The 18895-nt window shown below is 35.2% G+C and overlaps 1 pseudogene; it reads right to left on the bottom strand.

The window, feature by feature from the left end:
- Window positions 1–661: 661 nt before the first annotated feature.
- On the bottom strand, window positions 662–1025 carry LOC116080470 (annotated as a pseudogene).
- Between the last annotated feature and the right edge of the window lie 17870 nt (window positions 1026–18895).

Raw genomic sequence — 18895 nt, 5'->3', positions numbered from 1 at the left:
TGGGGTTCTGGAGACAACAACTCTCAGGTGTGAAGACTGGAGACAGCACCAGAGATCTAAGACAGAACTGGTAGCCTGGACTTCAAAAGGAACTGAACCTTTAATCCGCTTTCCTGCCTGGAGCCCTTGCTTGAAGGGGCTTGTTTACAGACTGCCATGTTATTTCCCTGTTCTCACGTCTATGCTAAAAGCCAAAGGATTGTTCTGCCTTAGCTATAAATATCCTGGTCCATTTAGTAAAGATCACACCTTGATAAAGGTACTTGGTGTCCTTCTCTTTTGTTCTCCTAACCCGCTTATCTTCACAGAAACTCGACTTCCCCAGTTTGTGAATCAACCACGGAAGAAGAGAAACTGCAGGACAGTTTCCTTCACATACAGAATACTATTGACTACATTTTTTTTTTTTTAGAAACAATTGCATTTCTACAAGTAGCAGCTTAGCCATTATGCAAAACAGTCTCAGAAATGGCTCTGTGAGTGCCCTCCAAAAGATTGATCCTATCTGCAGCTGCACCTTTAGGGTTTTGAGAGACGAACCCTTCATTGTAAAGATGAAAATGTGAGGAAAAAACCTGAGTGGCTCTTTTAAGTATAGATGACTTTTTTTTTTCATTTCTGCAAGTTTATTTGAAAGCAGGTTAGTTCTCATTCACAATGACTATCTGTAGATTGTGAATAACAGGGTATTGAATGTGGTAACAGAGACATAAGTTACCAATGTGTAAAGCTTGTTTGGTGAATCCTCATCCTCTACGTTTTCTGGACAAACGTACTCGGATGCAATACTGAACATTCCTTATTCCCTTGGCCCAGATGGATTTATTGAGCATGTCAATGTACACATCTGGAGTCCCAATTTCCTTCATGGCAAATTTCCGAATTTCTTTGAGTGCCCGAGTAACATGCTTCTTGAAGCTCAGTCCATGGATGATGTGCTTGTGAATGGTGACGGTATATTCTTGGGTCACCACCTCGTTAATGGCAGAACGGCCCTTCTCACCACCCTTCTTTGGGGGAGCCATCTAAACACAGGCAAGGGAGGCTCTAAGGATGGAGTGGGAAAGCCTGAGTTAAGGTTGATGACTATTTTTTTAAAGGCAGAAATCTAACGCTATTTTGGTCCCTGAAGAAAAAAACTGCACAAAGAAATGGAAATTGTTTTTTAATGTGGCATGGAAATTGTTGGAAGCCTAATAAAGTGGAGCAGTTCAGAGAATTTTGATGTTCTCTAATGTATATGTGATTACCAGCAGGGGAGTGTGAAGAGAGAGACTAAATAAAAGGTTGGAACAGGGAAAATTGAATTTGGATCTATATCTTATAACATGAAAGACATTTATCCACTTTAAATTTCTCTACAAATTGTGATGGCATGTATGTATTTGCCTTTATTTAATTCTTTAAGCCATTTTGCCTTCTTATCCCCTTTGCTAAATTAAAAGGTCTCCTTTCCTTTCTTGTGATAGAATAGAACTTATATGAAACTATAATAAATCTTCACCTTTACTTTTTCTAAACCAATCATAATCTGCTAATTTTATGCCTTTCTGTCTTTGTGCTAGGAAAGTAGTTTCCTTCATTATCTGATACTGCCTTTCCTTTTCTTATCTTGCCTTTAATGAAACTGCTTTAAAGATTTCACTTCTCAGAAAAGTCACACTATCCCTGCGCACTTTCTGGGTTCTGTTGTCTCTATAGCTAATTCGCCATTCAACAATACAGACCAGAGGGAGGCCAGATGTTAATATCAATTCTTTCTTTTCTGCAAATAAATTTGGTGGCATGCCTTGCTACGCTGCAATCAGGGAAGTAGGAGAAGTAAGATGCACTCTTCCAGGATGATTTTTAGATTTATGGCAAATAGTTAAACTCTTGGGAATATTAAATAATCTGTAAGTAGGCTATAAATACATCATCCGTTCTTCAGGTGTTCCGACGTCCTCTCTGGAGCTCTCTAGTTAAACACATTCTTCATCGTTACTTTGAGAGGGATCAAATGCTACATGTGCCCCCACTCTCTTACCATAGGTCTATTCTGTAAGGACAATGTGGCCAATGGATTTTTAGTATCCTCCCTGAACTAGCCAACCATTACCGTAGCTTAAGTGATGAGCTGTTCAAGCTTTTAAACATGAGATTACTGCTAGTCAGTCAAAAGTTTAAAAATTTGTTCTTTATCATTTTATTTAATTATTTGTATATGTGGTTATGTAGTGTATAAGTGTGTGTGTGTGTGTGTGTGTGTGTGTGTGTGTGTGTGTGTGTATGTGTGCACTTGTAGGCCAGAAGGAGCTAGGATTATGGACATTTGTGAGTCACCTAATGTGGTGCTCTGATCTGGACTTCTGCCTTCTGATACAGTGGTAAGCACTTTCCATCCTTGACCATCTACTCTTGATCTTCACCTCACATCAACTTATTTACTCTTATTCATTGCTAAGTAGCTTATGTTAAGAGAAAAACATAAAACTTAGGTAATATTAAATAAAAGTTGATTTCTCATCTACTCATTAGGGTTATGTAATAATAGCTTGTGTTAGTTTTCAGAAAATCAACTGCTTTTGAATTATTTATTATTCAATTAATATTCTTTTCTCAAACTGCAACTGTATTGGGGGTTAGTCAAGCCACAGAAGGAAAAGAATCAAAGAAAAAGCTAAAGAAACATATATAGACACACCAGAAACCTTAATATATATGCAAAATACCTGTAAGGTAAAACTAACTATCTATCTAACTAACTAACTAACTAATTAACTAAAAGGCTCCAATAAAGTGTTATGAGACAAAAACCTTCAAAACTGCCATTGAGTTCATTTTGTGTTGGGCATGGGGAGTTAGCCTTAAGAGTGGTTTGTGAATGCAGTCTCCATATACTTCCCTTGTGAGAAATTACCAGTTGGAGGTAGCTTCTGGTTTAGGGATGGGAGGCTGTGTCCACTTCTATCAGCACTGGAACCACATGTGGCCTGGACCCATGCAGGCCCTGTGCATGCTGTCTCAATCTCTGAGTTCATCTGTACATTGGTCCTGATGATTTAGAGGGCCTTATTTTCTTGCTGTTCTCTATCCCCTCTGGGACTTGCAATCTTTCTGCTTCTTCTTCTGTAGAGTTTCCTGTGCCTTCATGGGGAGGGATTTGATGGAGACATCCCATTTGTTCCAAGATCTCTCTCTTTTTGCACATTGTATAGCTGTAGGTCTCTACATTTGCTTCCAACTACCGATGGAGGGATCTTATTTGATGATAGCCACAAAACATTGATCTATACACATATCAGAATAGCATTAGGAGTTATTTTATTGCTATATTCTTTTAGCATCACAGTAGTATTTGTTTTTTTACCTAGATCTCTGGTGTATGTAGTCTCAGGTTCTAGGCAACCTATACAGTGTTGGGCATGGTCTCCATCTTATAGATTGTGCCTTAAATCCAACCAGATATTGGTTTGTTTGTCTCACAGGTTTTGTGACATGCAGGTCACCATTGTAGATCAAATCTTTGTAGCTGGGTTGGTGTCTGCATTCTCCTTCAGTGGTGTTCAGAATACCTTGTAGAAACATAAACAGTTGTCAGTAGGAATAGACATTAGCTTCACTTCTCTATGCTTAATGAGTTGTGCAGGTATTGTCTTTCCTAACGTGACATTAATGTTAGCCTGTGGAGGGCAACCAATAGCCTTGACAATAGGCTGGATTGTTTACAGGTTCCCATAGAGCCCTTTTATCCAGCGATTCAGTTGGGTGTAATCAATCCCTTTTTATAACTAGATGTTTCATTTGGTGGTGAGAAATGGCTCCATTTTCCCTGTGCTACTTAGTGATTCTATTTAGATAATCACCTTTATATACGAATATGATTTAGGAAGCTATGTTAGGATTCAAAGCAATTCTTCGAATGATCACTGTCCCTCCCCTTATTACCTCCCACGCCTCCCTCTTTCTTCTATCCTCCTCCCCATATGATCCTCCCAGTTCTGTACCATCCTTTCTTACTATTTATTTTATTCTTCCTTAATAGGGAAATATGTTTCTCCCTTCCAGTTCCTTACTCTACATCTAACTTTTCTGAATATTCAGGTTGTAGTTTACCTATCTGTGACTTAATGACTAATACCCACCTATATATGAATACATACTATATTTGTCTTTCTGGGTCTAGGTTATCTTAATCAGAATGACTTTTTTATCTCTATTTATTTACCTGAATTTTGTGATGACATTTTTAACAGCTGAGTAATAGTTAATTGTATAAATATATTGTTTTTTTTTGTTCTTGTTTTTTTTGTTTGTTTGTTTTTTTTGTTTGTTTGTTTGTTTTTTCGAGACAGGGTTTCTCAGTGTAGCTCTGGCTGTCCTGGAACTCACCCTGTAGACCAGGCTGGCCTCGAACTCAGAAATCCACCTGTCTCTGCCTCCCAAGTGCTGGGATTAAAGGCGTGTGCCACCACCGCCTGGCAAATATATTGTTTTTTTTGTTTGTTTGTTTTTTTGTTTTTTCGAGACAGGGTTTGTCTGTATAGCCCTGGCTGTCCTGGAACTCACTCTGTAGACCAGGCTGGCCTCGAACTCAGAAATCCGCCTACCTCTGCCTCCCAAGTGCTGGGATTAAAGGTGTGCGCCACCACCGCCTGGCTGCTTTTTTTTTTTTTTTAAATCTATCCATAGGTGGACATATCGTCCTTTTCTAATTTCTGGCTAATAAGAATAGGACAAGAGTGTATATAAGCAACTGTGTCTGTAATAGAATGTAGAGTTCTCTGAGTATATACCCAAGAGTGATACAACTAGACCTTTGGGTTGGCCTATTCCCAGCTTCCTGAGGGACCGTCATAATGATAACCATAACAGCTATGCAAGTTTACATTTCCACCAGCAATGGATTAGTGTCCCCCTTATTCCATATCCTTACCAGCGTAAGCTGTCATTTATTTTATTGATCTTGGCCATTCTGACCGGTGTAGAATGAAATCTCAAAGAAGATTTGATTTGTATTTTTTTGAGGACAAAGGATGTTGAACATTCCCTTAAGCGCTTCCTAGCCATTTGTCTTTCCTCTTTTGAGAATTCTCTGTTTAGAACTGTACTGCATTTTAAAATTGTATTTATTTTATTTCTTGATGTCCAGTTTTGAATCATTTATTAAATATATTAGATATTAGTCCTCTATCAGATATGTAGTTGGTAAAAATATTTTCCCATTCTGTAGGCTAATGCTTTGTCTAAATAATGGATACCCAGAGACATTCTTAAATATATAAATGTAAGCTATTCACTCCATATAGTTTTACTTGTATGTACATATTTTAAGATTTTAGCATTTTATATTGTGTAACCAATTGATGTGCTCTTTCCTGGTGGAAAATATTTCTTTCACTCTCAGCTGTCCTTACTCACCTGTAATTCTTTTCTAGAGTTGAGGCATCATGAGCCTTTCCCTTTCCACATTAACTTGGCTATTTGTGTTGATTTTATTCATGTCATGTTTTGGCAGACATGTTTGTAAGACTTTATGGGTATGGCTTCTGACATTCCCAGGAGACATAGAATCACAGCAAACTGCCTATTCTTCTGACTCTTATAATCTTTACACTCTCTCTTCCTTAGTGGACCCAGAGCCTTTGGTGCAGCATATGTCTGAAGCATATGTTTCTCTTGAGATGAGGCTCTGCAACTCTGTACTTGATTGATTGTATTTTTCCATGAGGGTTTCAGTCTCTTGCAAAGAAGGGTTTTCCTAATGAAGGGAAAAACTAAACTTACTTTCAAATTTCATAAGCTGAACAAGGACAAATACAGTAGACCTGTTAATAGACAGGAGAAAAGCCCAGGAGGTCTTAGTCATACACAAAGAACAGCAAGCTACAAAGGAATGCTGAGAGCAGGAGAAAAAGTCTTCCCCAGGGAGGAGAACATCAATTGGTCATCCAATAGCAAATGGTCAGCCCTGAAAGTCCATAGAAGTAACAATATACAGATAGAACAGTTAGTTTGTCCCTATGTACTCAGGTATAAATATACACATATTTATCATCCCATCATCTATCTCTGTCTATATATTAATCAATCAATCAATCAATCAATCAATCAATCTATCTATCTATCTATCCATCATTCTTTCTCTCTTTCTTTTTTTCTTCCTTTCTTTCTAACTATCACAATTAATGAAAAAGAGTTAGACATGAGAGATATATTGAAATGGTTAGAGGGAGGAAAGGAAGGGAAAATGATGCAATTATATAATTTCAAACAATTAAATAAAACAAATAAACAAAATAAACAATTAAAAAGAAAATATGCCTTTTAGTGGTTGAATTTTTAAAAGATAGTTTCTGTTCCAAATTTCTGATCTGGATAATATAACATATTTGAAACTTGTAAATAATAAGCTAACTGCTAAATATAGTTTTATTTTCTGCATTGTGACACTAAAATTTATCCAAGTTACTGTTATACACACACACACACACACACACACACACACACACACACATACACACACCCATCCCTGCATTGCCTCTTTGACACAAAAATTTTCTTCCTTTTTTTCCTTTATGAAGTGATCATAATTCCTGTCTATAACAATTTTAATTTGCTACCTTGGAATTACCCTCAGGGATTCGTATTATGAGTGTGGATCCAGCAAGGATCCCATTGAACCCTCATAACTAATCCTTTAGGAATGGGAGTATAGGAAAAGATCAACGGTTTCAATTTTTCAACATATACAATTATGTAGAACAAGGTTTGATGTTAGTGCCTCATGTCTTATTTGAACAATATTAAGGTACTGGGAACAGATCTTTAACAATTTTAGGACAAAGTTTAGTTTCAAAAGTTTCCATCTGATCCAATTATCCTGTCTAGAAGCAGACTTATTCCATGTTCAACTGGAATATGGAAAAATAAGTAGAATGGAAGAAGGGCCAATGGCAATATTTTAAAAGACAGGAAAGCATGAATCAGAAGAAGTAATGCTCAAACAAAGTTTTTCTGGGCTAGTGTTTTCTTCAAATGCTGTTATATAATGTTTGCTGTCGTTAGACACTATTTATGCCATGCCATCATTCATTCAAGCACGAAGAACAAATGTTCAATCTTTGAGTCACTACAGCTTACATCACAAAGTTAGCAAGTTAATAATGTATTGTATTAATGGAATTGATACTCACTAGGCTTTGGATACTTAAGTACTCAGTGCTGTCTTTTGTATCATATTAAAGAAACAGCAAATGGCAATGCTAAAGCCACAGTTTACTTGAAAGGAGAAAGTGTATCTTCATGGAATATAATACAAGACAGAGCAAACCAGGATGACAAATAGTCTAACATTTAGGGACAAAGAAGATAAGCTTGAAGCTGGAATGAAGTAGTCAGGAAAGTGATGACTTGGAGTTTCATCTCTGGAGTAACTGCTGTATATATGAGCTAAACTATAGTATGAACAAGGTAGTAGGAATGCAGACAATGAGGAGAAATGCTGTTGGAGTTGGAATCTGAGGAACAAAAAGTGCGAATATATAGAGAGAGGAGAAGACAAGGGTCAATGAGATATTAGTGAGAAGGGTTGACTGATCATGAGGGAGCCAAGTAGACTTTGAACTTTATTATGGATGTTTTATAAATAGTGCTGAACCTTTCACTGTTTTATAGAGGCCAGAGAAATCTCCGTTTTAATGGACTGATGTATTACATAACACAGAAGCTGCATGTCCTATATATAAACATTGGCTCATATGAAACATTTTAGGCACATTAGCCTGGCAATGTTTCTCTTATGGCTTTAGAAATGGAAGAGAAGACAGCTTGGTGAAGGAACTATTAAAAAATCCAGACATCAGAAGTACAGGCCAAAACAAAGCATGGAAGAGGAAAGAAGGTAAAAAATTCTAAACTGAGCTTCTAAATTTTCAGTTCAAGAAAGCAAAGAGTTACCTTGTCAGTTTTGTCTGCTAGTTGTGTAGGTACTATCCCTCGGTCCTTTATGCCAGGCTGCTTATAGTCTGACCTGATAATCTCTCTGCTAGAAAATGTATTTTGGGATTTCTCTCTACTCTTTTTATCCTTATTACAAAGGATTTACCCAGTGATATTTGTGATGTGCCCACTCCTCCCTCCTGTCCCCTGAAGACCATGAATCTAGCCATAGTGATGAAACTATAGCTATCTAGAGGTGGCAGGATGTTTCCTCTTTAGATGTACTGCACCTATTGTGATATGCAATGTCATGATTTAAATATGAAACTGTCCCCCAACTGGCTTATGTGTCAGACACTTGGCTTCCCAGTTGGTGGCATTATTTTTAGAAGTACTAGAAAAATGAAGAAATGAAATAGGGCTGGATGAAGTAGGTCACTGGGGGACATGCCTGTGAGGAGAATGTCTGTCCCTCCAGTCCCTCCTCCCTTGTCTCAGTTTCTGCAGTCTCATGGTCCTCATATGATCTTCAGCCTCACCAGAATCAATCAATGGAGTCAGGAATAATGAACTTAAATCTCTTGAGAGACAGAGGGTCTTTCTTCACTTTAAGCTGCTCTTTTTTTCTTTGGACATTTTGTTAAAAGCTGCACAAAAGTAACTAATAGGCATTATAATTTATCTCCACAAGATTGAATATTCAAGAGTTTGTCCATCTAATTACCATTGTTGGCATAGGAACCTAATTTTTATGGGTGCCTTTAACTCAGCCATTTATTATCTTTATGCCTGAATGTTCTTATTTGTAAAGCTGGCATAATAAAGCATTTTATGGAAATTGAAAGAGCATTCATGGATGTGGAGTATTTTACATAGGATCACACGCATTTTAAGTGTTCTAAGCTTCAATAAGTGTCACTAATTACTTAAAGAAAGGATTGATGAGCTGGATACGTGGCTCAGAGTCCTTGTTCTCTTGAAAACAACACCGGCTTAGTTTCCAGCAGCCATATCAGGTGATCAGCCATAACTCCAACTCTTAGCAATCTAACACCTACCATCTTCTGGACTCCTAGGCACTGGCACATGCATACAAATGCAAATAAACAAAAGTAAAAATATAATAAAATTTTTGCTAGGGAATTAATTCTGAAAATGTTTACTAGTTTGCTTTTATGTGAGTGATTTTGATACTATATAATTCTAACTGCAGTTTATGATTACACAATCATAGAGAATCAAATAAGATTTGATTTCTAGATTTTTTTTAAAGTTAAGATATTTTAATTACTATAGTTAAAATGACTTGTTGATACCACTTGATTTTTATTTAATGAGGTAGAGCATTCATTTATATTAATTTACATTAAAACTATGGAAGGATTCAATTTGATTCCATTCATAAAATATTTTTTTGAAATCTGTGTGCCATTTAAAAAAAATGTAGAATGGGATCGAGAGTCATTCTTTATTGGAGACGTGATTATTAGAAGGTGGTCAATGACACCATGGATGATCACACACATATGAACATAGGGGCAGCATTAATTGAACTTAAGGAGTTATAAACACACATATACACACACACACATAAAAGGAGGACATGAATCTGGAAGGGACATAGTGTGTGAGGCAATAGAGGGAGTTGGATGGTAATAATGTGGAGGATTTTTACTTCAAAGAAAAATTATTAAAAGTGAATTGCAGATGGGCAATGGTGACACAGGCCTTTAATCCCAGTACTAGAGAGGCAGAAGCAGGCAGATTTCTATGAGTCCATGGTTAATTTGTTCTAAGAGTGAATTCCAGGAGTGCCAATGCTACCTTGTCTCAAAAAGCAAAAATGAACATAAAAGTGAATTTTAGAGTTAAAAGCTGTAATGCCAATAATACAAAGCATTTAAACTTTGCAAATTCATAGTGTTGTACTTTTTAAAATATCTAAAAAAAGTCATGACATTTACCTTTGAAAAATAACCACTCTGTGTGTGTATGTGCATGTATAAATACAAATACTTCATTTCCATAGGAAAGGACAGAGTACACACATTTCCAAGTGTTAAAAATTATGGTATGCCTTGGATTCAGAAGATGAAGAAAATATTGGTTAATAATTACTAATTTTTGCTTTTTCTTTACAAATGATGTAGCCCCTGGCTACCAGTAGAAAAGATGATTGCAAGTGACTTGTGTAATTTGTGAAATTAGCTCAAGGGCCAGCAAGATGACCTGGCTGGCTAAGGGCACTTGTTTTGCCACCTAGAAAACTGAATTTGATTTCTGTATTCCATATAAAGAAGGAGGGGAGAACATGTTCCATAAGATTGTTCACTTACCTCCACGTATCTGGTGTGTTACCTGTGTCTGCCATGCACATCTTACACACACACACACACACACACACACACACACGTAAAATAAAGAAAGTGTAACTTCTAGGTCAAGCCTTTCTAGTGCTCTGCTTGGTTTTATGTCTATCATATTCACAACATTGAATGAACTATTGGCATCAGTTCCATTAAAATAGGTAAGAATGAATATGTTCTTCTATTACACTGTCCTCTAGTTTAACCGTACTCTTGAAATATGTGAACAATTGAACTGACTGCTTACTTAAGCCAGTCATTACATCTTAAAGAGGGTCACTGATGCCTCAGTCCTATTCAGAATGGAACCAACATCTCTCACTGAGAGTCTTCCTGCACTTGCTGATAAAGCAAAACAGACAGTGACAGGGAAAGCAATGACAGGGGCCAGGGAGGGAGATGTCACTTTCTGGTTTCAGTTGGTGCTGAAAAAAACATGTGTTCAGTGACGCTGCTCTTGCCAGGAACTCTGGAGAGGCAATATGTTTGGCATCTGTTGCTGGCTTTCAGATGTGTGCAGCCCTTGAGCAACTGGCTAATAGTAGAAAAGCCAGACCATTTCAGATTACTTGTAGGTAGAAATATGTGTAGGAAATAGAAGCTAAGTAATTCTGCCACACAGCTTACAAAGACCCGTGTGCTATCTCCCACTGTAGTAGTATTGAAAGGCAAATCTGTCATTTACTTGGGTGGTTCACAAAGATTCCAGTCAAGCAGAAGTGAAGTACAATGAGCATTCACGTACAGGGCAAATAAATACCACCCGTACAATTTCCAAAGAGGTTAATAATGAACAGTGAAAGATTGTGGTGATGTCTCTAGAGATATGAACTGCAAGGCATGGATCTGCTGAAGAAACACCTTCTTCTACCTCAAGCTAATAATCCTGTTAAGGGACTATGAGTCTAACTATGAACCAGAGGCTGTAATGAGTATATTCAGAGGTCTTGCAAACCTTTGTGTTACACCTCAAGTTTTCAAATCTACATGTGGAAAGCATTAGGCTATTGGCTTCATTAATAGAAGATCTTGACGATGCTGTGTGACTTCACACAGAACATGAATCAGTTCCAATAGATCCATATAATAGGTAGAATCCAAACTAGAGTATTAGAATTCCTTAAGAGACAAAATTTTACGAATTGTCATGGATTCTATGGCAAAGGAGTCGGTGCTAATTTCTAAAAATAAGCTTTTAAATTCATGTTTCATTTGATTTGAAATTGGCTGGAATTAGTGAAATAGGATTTACCTTGTAGAAAGCCAATAAAGGTAGATTCTGGAGGTTTAGTACATTTATTTGAAACTAGGAAGATATTGAAATGAGCATCTACAAAAGCAAAGCAAATAGAAAAAGTTGAATACAGACAGCTAGCCAGCACATTGTCTGACTGTTAACATCCTGCAGTTTTGGGCTATTGCATCATGATGGGATAATACCTGTAAATGTGGCTCTGAGATGTAGAGATTTTGGTTTAGTGGCACATTTGATGAAGATTACAAGCAAATACTCTCACAAGATTTTACTAGTAGACATTTTTACATAAAAATTGTGTACTCTGAATGGAAGTAATACTATAATACTTGAGAAAGAACTCTTTTTATTTAAAATTTGAACAGAGCACACCCAACCTTAGGGCAGTTTGCTCTGTGTTTCTTACTACTTATCTGAACACCCACAGAGACACAAATTGCAATAAAAATTACTATGTTTTATGGAGAGTGATAATTTTTTTAACTATAAACTAAACACAGAACAATTGTGCATATTTTATAAAAAGTTAAAAATAAAGAAAACATTGACAATTGAATTCAACAAATTTTTTCATGTTACAGTTTGAGACGATAACATATTTAAAAATTGATTTAAAACCCCCATGAATACACAATTAATTGGTCTATTTTCCATTACAATAGGATATATTTTCATTAGTATTAATTTATTTTTAATACACATTATTTTCATTTTAGGATGAATTAAATTATAGAAAATTGTCTCCAAATATGTCAATTTTGTGTCTACCAATATAAAAACACAATATTCAGTAAAGAAATATTGCAATAACTGAAGAATTATTTTAGAACATCCTTTTACTCTCAGGATGATCCTGGTATGCATAGAAAGTCAATAGCAGGCTCTTGGATGGACTATTGGGCTTCAATTTGGACAACTTTTGAGAACTTTTGAGGTATTTAGGCTGTCTGTGTTTGTTCTCACTTGTAAAATTATAGTAGCCTCTTGCTTCTGATGGGTTATGAGGTGTAAGCAACAGTTAAGGAGAGTGTCCTCCATGCCCACCCTACTCCTCACTGACATTCTCATTTCCTTCTGAAGGGTTTAACTGAATGTTCTCTTGTTAATAACTCATTGAGAACTTCTGAAAGCCAACAGTGAATCCTATGTACTTGGAGGAATCAGGGAAAGAGGATAAAAAGCAAGACCAATAAAACAGAAGAAACTTTAAACACAAAAAAAATCATTGAGCATTTAGTAATAGTTAAGTTAGTGCTTTCAAAATAATTAAAGCTTTTGACTTAATAAAATAGAAATTGAGTTATTTTTCCTCCATATGCTAAATGAACTGTTCTTCTTATGTAAAAATCATTGGAAGCTATGAGTAAAATTGAATTCATTGCTATTAGGACATTAAAATAGGTTAAATATAATTTTCAAAATTATCAATTAAGTACTATAACAACAATTGCAGATAAAGGTTCTTTGTCTTTGCATAAAGAACTTCTTGATTCATAGATACAGTTCCTATTCCTGAAAAAGTGCATAAATTATGACAGTTACATACATATGTATGTATATATAACTGCTAATTAAAACAATGAGAGCTACTGTTGGCAGCACATTGAAACACTTAGTGAAATTATTCTCTGAATACATGTCCTACATGTCTTAATTCAGAGTATATGGTTTTGTTTACAATTTTGTTTTACTTCATTACTACATGAAGTGGCATTTATTCACAATTTACAACTATTTTTGAAATCTGCTTGTGTAATATTTCATTCAGAAATATAAGGTTTTCAAACACACAAATGAACTGACATTTTAAATTAAGATCTCAAATCTTGAAGACACTAATGTTCAAAGTGAAGTTTAAACAGACTTACTGTGAGGTTCAATTATGATTTTTTTCTTTGATGGACAGGCATGTGCAATTGTATTAAGTGACCTTTTAATAAAAAAAAGAGATCTTAAAAAATACATATATTACTAATAAGCCAATTAGTGAAATACTGTGGGTTTCCCTCAGTAGTGTGACCTTCTCTCTCTCTCCTCTCTCTCTCTCATGTATTAATGTTAGATTTGAACTTAAGTCAAATTATTCTCTATTTTTGTATATATGCTTCAAATATTGTATGTGACATAATTCTACTAAAGTGTGTTCATTAAACCAAAATTTAATCAAGTACATTTTATCTGATAATTGTATAATTTAAGTGTTTTCTATACATACACATTGTTCAGATATTTGTACTGCTTTCCTAGAAATGATTAGTGTACTTTAAGTTTTCCATGCATCATTTAGATCAATTTAGTGTTGCATCCAAAATTTGTTTATGAAAAGAAAATGAAGTCAATGCTCATTTAAGCATGACAAAGTCACCTCAGCTACAACTTGAAAACATTTGAAGTTTTAGGTTATTAAGGTCACACCTACTCTCATTGGGAGGAAAACTGAAAAATTATTAACATCATGAATATAAAAAATAAAACTTTGAAGGCAAAATTGAACCATAGTCTTAGAACTTGATAGGATAGTCTCACAAAGTTTAAACATAAAAATGAGTCTGTTTTATAAGAAATAGTGCTATTAAAGACAATTTAAAAAGAAGAAAATTATAGAGAAATGTTATTACTTGTCTAATTCCATCTTTTCTGTTCCCAATTGATGTGTACACAGTATGTTTATATATAAAGAATCTAATTGCTAAGTGAAGTATATGATGACTTCTATGAAACAAATAAAGACAATTTTTAAATAAACATCTGATAGAGTGTTCATTACCAATAAAGTTTAATTTAATATTCACACATTTCAGCAACATGATGATATTGTAAGGACAAAAACCTTCTTTAAGTACAGCTTAATAGTTTAACTCTGGGTGATGTTTTATGCTATTTAGTGATATATTTACTAACATGAAGAATAAAATAAATTTTAAACAATAATTAAATGGATACAAATGATCTCTTTTTTTTCATTTAAGTACAGCAATGAATAACATGTAATTTGAGTTATGTTACTCCCTAGGAATATTTTACAATTAATATAGGAAAGGCTTGTCATGTTTGGTAAAAACTTTAGAGAAAATTTTACAATTAAGAAAAACAGTAAGAATAGTCTATGACATTTAATATAAGGCTAAACACAATGATAGGTACTCACGACCCTAGTAAGTTATTGTAAGCAATTTCAGTGAATCCTATGTTCCACCCACAGTACACTCGAATTCCTTTCATGGATTGACTACTGTGACCAATGCTATAGTAGAAATGGAAGTTAACATGTCTCTTTGACACATCATTTCATTTTAATATGTACCAAGTAGGACAATTACTGGGTCACATAATTGTTCTATATCAAAATTTCAAAGAACTATTTCAAATTACAAAGAACTACTACTCTTTCTGATAGTGGCTGTGTTAATTTTCATTCTTACTAAGAATGTTCAATAATTCTTTTTTTCTATGCATCTTTAATGGTATTAGTTATCTTCTGTGATACTAATATAAACCATTCTTGTTGGTGGGAGGTGACATGTCATTGTAGCTTATGTTCCTTTCCCTTAGAACTGGCAAGATAGAAATGCAAATTATGTCAGCCATTTTTACGCACTCTTCTGTCGTGTGTGTGTGTGTGTGTGTGTGTGTGTGTTTGTGTGTGTGTATGTATGTGTGTATGTGAGTATGTGTGTATGTGAGTGTATGTGTGTGTGCTTGGAAATATCTATCCACTTGTATTCTCTTTTAAAGCAAGTTATTAGATGTAAGGCTTTTCCTATTCTCCAACTTTCTTGAGTATTCTTGATTTCAAATCTTTGTGAGACCAACTGTTGACAACTTTTATCATGCTTTCTATGATGACTTTTATCTGATGATTATTCTTTTTGCTGCAAAGAATTTTTAACTATAGAGAACCACATTTACTCATGCCTTTTTGCCCTATATTTTCATGATGTCTTTAAAATGTTCTTTTCATTCTAACGTCCTGAAGTGTTCCCTCTGTGCTTCCTACTTACAATGAGAAGTTTGCCATCTTCTAGTGAGGACAAAGTTTTCTCCCAGAATGGATCTTTTGGCTCCTGGATTTTGAATTTTCCAACAGTCAGAAGTGTGTGAAGCAAATACCTACCATGTTAGTCATGATGGTTTTGACAATGTTTTACAGCTGCTCCAAGGAACTTGTTTGTGCTCTTGCCGATCCTCTTTATCAGACTGCAGACTGTCCTCGGTTTTCATCTTGTGCATGCACAGATGTTCAGCTTGATCACCATCTTTCCCACCTTTATCCAGTCTATGAATCTTGTCTCAGTTTTACTTTGTAGGCTTCAAGTATGCTTTGATTGTTAAGCTGCCTTCTATTCCTGGTGACTCACTTCATGTCACCATGATGCAGTATTAATTTTATTATTTTCTCATTAGAATCTAGCCTACTCTTTTATTTTGTTAAGAATTTTTGTGTCCATGTTCATGATTTTTGGCATCAAAATAGTTTTAAATACATAAGATAAGTTATGGGTTATTTTTACTGGAACAGTTTATGTAAGTTAAAATGTATAGAAATACAATGTCCTGAAGAAAATGATGGTGAAGCCAAATTTCTCTAATATTATTACTGAGCCAAGTTTTTAGTTAGTTATTAAATTTCATAGTATTAGTTATGACATTATTCTATTTTTACATTTCTTCTTACAGTACTTGGTTGTATTTCTTAGTTTATTAGGTTTTAGTAATTTTGATATGCATATATATGTAATTATTTTCACTTTATCAATGTCTGCTCTTTATGTCTGTATTTATATTCTATGCTGATTTCACGACATATTTAGAATTCTTTTAGTTTTATGAAGTCACTACATTATGCATGTTTTTCTTTTTGTATAATATGGTTCTTGTAAATTTAGAAATGGCAGCAATTTATTCTGTTTTTCTTTATAGATGCAAATTAACAAGTTCTTGGAGACACCCACCTCTTCAGATAGTGTACATGCCATTCCTACTAAGTGAATTGTATACCAGTTATTTTGTATACTTATAAGTATCTATATAATACATTAAATTAAAATTTTATCAGTTGCAGTTCTTGTTTGAAGCCTCATAATTTATTAAGACTACATTACTCAAAAATAGATTTATTCAGAAGGTATTGGGTAGGAAATCTGGAGAACAGAATTCAGAATACAGGCAAAATTCAAGAGAAGCTCTCTAGTTAGACGCACAGGACTATAACAAAGATGCTGTGTACTTAGTATTCTGATGCTCACTCTATCCATGCTAAGTGAAGGTCATCTCTGTTTCTGATGCTATCACATAGAGCTATATACTCTTTGTTGGTTTATTGCTTCTTACTCAATGTCCCAGTCAAATATATATATAATTCGTTGAATCTGAAAGTTTGTCTGGCCGCTGTTGTCAGGGTATAGTAAGAGCACAAAAAACTAACAACTTGTATTTGTTTGGTGATATTTAGGGTTGTAAGTAGTCATGTGATGACAGTAGATGACTGTTGTAAAAGGGTCTCTAGAGGCTGGGTGGATGGCTCAGTTTCATATCATGTTTAATGCTGGAGGAGGAAATGATAGACAAGAGAAAGAAGAGCCAGAGGAGGGATAGGCAGATCCCTGGAACTCATTAGTTAGCAAGTCTAGCTGGATTTCTGAGCTCTAAGTTGTGAAAGACACTGCTAAGAATAAGCAAGTGGTGATTTATTGAAGAAAATACTGCCCCCACGAGCATGCATGTAAGTGCAAATAAATAGATGTGCATGGACAGACCATACATCACACACATGCACATACATACATATGGGGTTGGCTACTAGAATCATAATAAAAAATGTCAGATTCCCAAAGGAAAAATGAATATTATAATATTTAATCCAAACAGGAAAGAAAGGGGAAATAAGCAAATAGAAAAAACTAAACCAACCCTTCCAAAAACTGTCATAGTAAAATAGATATGCAGCATTTTTGACTGTCTAAATAAGTTTACTCTCATTCTGATACTGTCCTCTGGGCTTGAGTTTCAGAATAATCCTCTCCTATTCTAGTCTCTGTGATTTAGGTATGGATAAGGCAAACTTATCTGATATTGCCTGAAAGGAGTTCCAGTTGGGCATGTCACTCATGTGGCAAAAAGTACTATTGTAGATAGCTTAGGACACTTAGGACAGAGAGATACACGTGTATAAGGAAAGCTTCCTGTTTGTCATAGAATATCTAGCATTTATCACCATTTTGGCTGAGAAAGAATCCATTCAGATGGAAACTTAGGCTATGGGAGGAGAGATAAAAATGTAACTAGTCATTACTAGTCCCAGTTGAGCTAGTTACAAACCATCGGTGGAAACCCCTAACACATTAAGAGCACACAAAACCCTTAAATGTTCAACTCTGCTTCATTCTTAAATTGAACTTGTAAGTTTTAAGGTGATTTTCAAAAGACTTTGTACAAATTTAGTGGAGAAAAGCCAATATAAAAATTAATAAAAGTTGAGCATACAGTGATGTGCCAAGAATTAACATGTGGTGGATGTAGGACCAGAATAAATTAATGACTGAGAAAGAAAAAAGCCCTTGAATTCAATCATTTGTGTAGTTAGTTCAGATAACAAATGCTATTGGCAGTTCTTGTTAGTAATAAATAATGGGCTATTCACCAAACAATATTGGAGAATATATTATTACCTTGGAAAAATAAGTTAGAGCTTTATTTAAAAGAAAACAGTATTTGAGGCACTTCCCGGCATTCTCTTCTATTAGTTTCAGTGCATCTGGTTTTATGTGAAGATCCTTGATCCACTTGGACATGAGCTTTGTACTAGGAGATAGGAATGGATCGATTTGCGTTCTTCTCCATGCTAACCGCCAGTTGAGCCAGCATCATTTGTTGAAAATGCTGTCTTTCTCTCCCTGGATGGATTTAGTTCCTTTGTCAAAAATCAAGTGACCATAGGTCTGTGGGTTCATTTCTGGGTCTTCAATTCTATTCCATTGATCCACCTGCCTGTCACTGTACCTATACCTTGCAGTTTTTAGCACAATGCTTTGTAGTACAGCTTAATGCCAAAGATGGTGATTCCATCAGAGTTTCTTTTATTGTTGAGAATAGTTTTCACTATCCTAGGTCTTTTGTTATTCTACATAAATTTGAAAATTTCCCTTTCCAAATATGTGAAGAATTGAGTTGGAATTTTGATAGAAATTGCATTGAATCTGTAGATTGCTTTTGGTAAGATGGTATTTTTCCTATTTTAATCCTGCCAATCCATGAGCATGGGAGTTCTTTCCGTCTTCTGATAGCCTCGAGCACATGGGCACAGGGGAAAATTTCCTGAATAGAACACCAGTAGCTTATGCTCTAAGAATTGACA

Source organism: Mastomys coucha, unplaced genomic scaffold, assembly GCF_008632895.1.
Source record: "Mastomys coucha isolate ucsf_1 unplaced genomic scaffold, UCSF_Mcou_1 pScaffold6, whole genome shotgun sequence".
Taxonomy (NCBI): Eukaryota; Metazoa; Chordata; class Mammalia; order Rodentia; family Muridae; genus Mastomys; species Mastomys coucha.
Note: the sequence above shows the minus strand (reverse complement) of the source record. Positions and strands in the feature narration are given on the sequence as shown.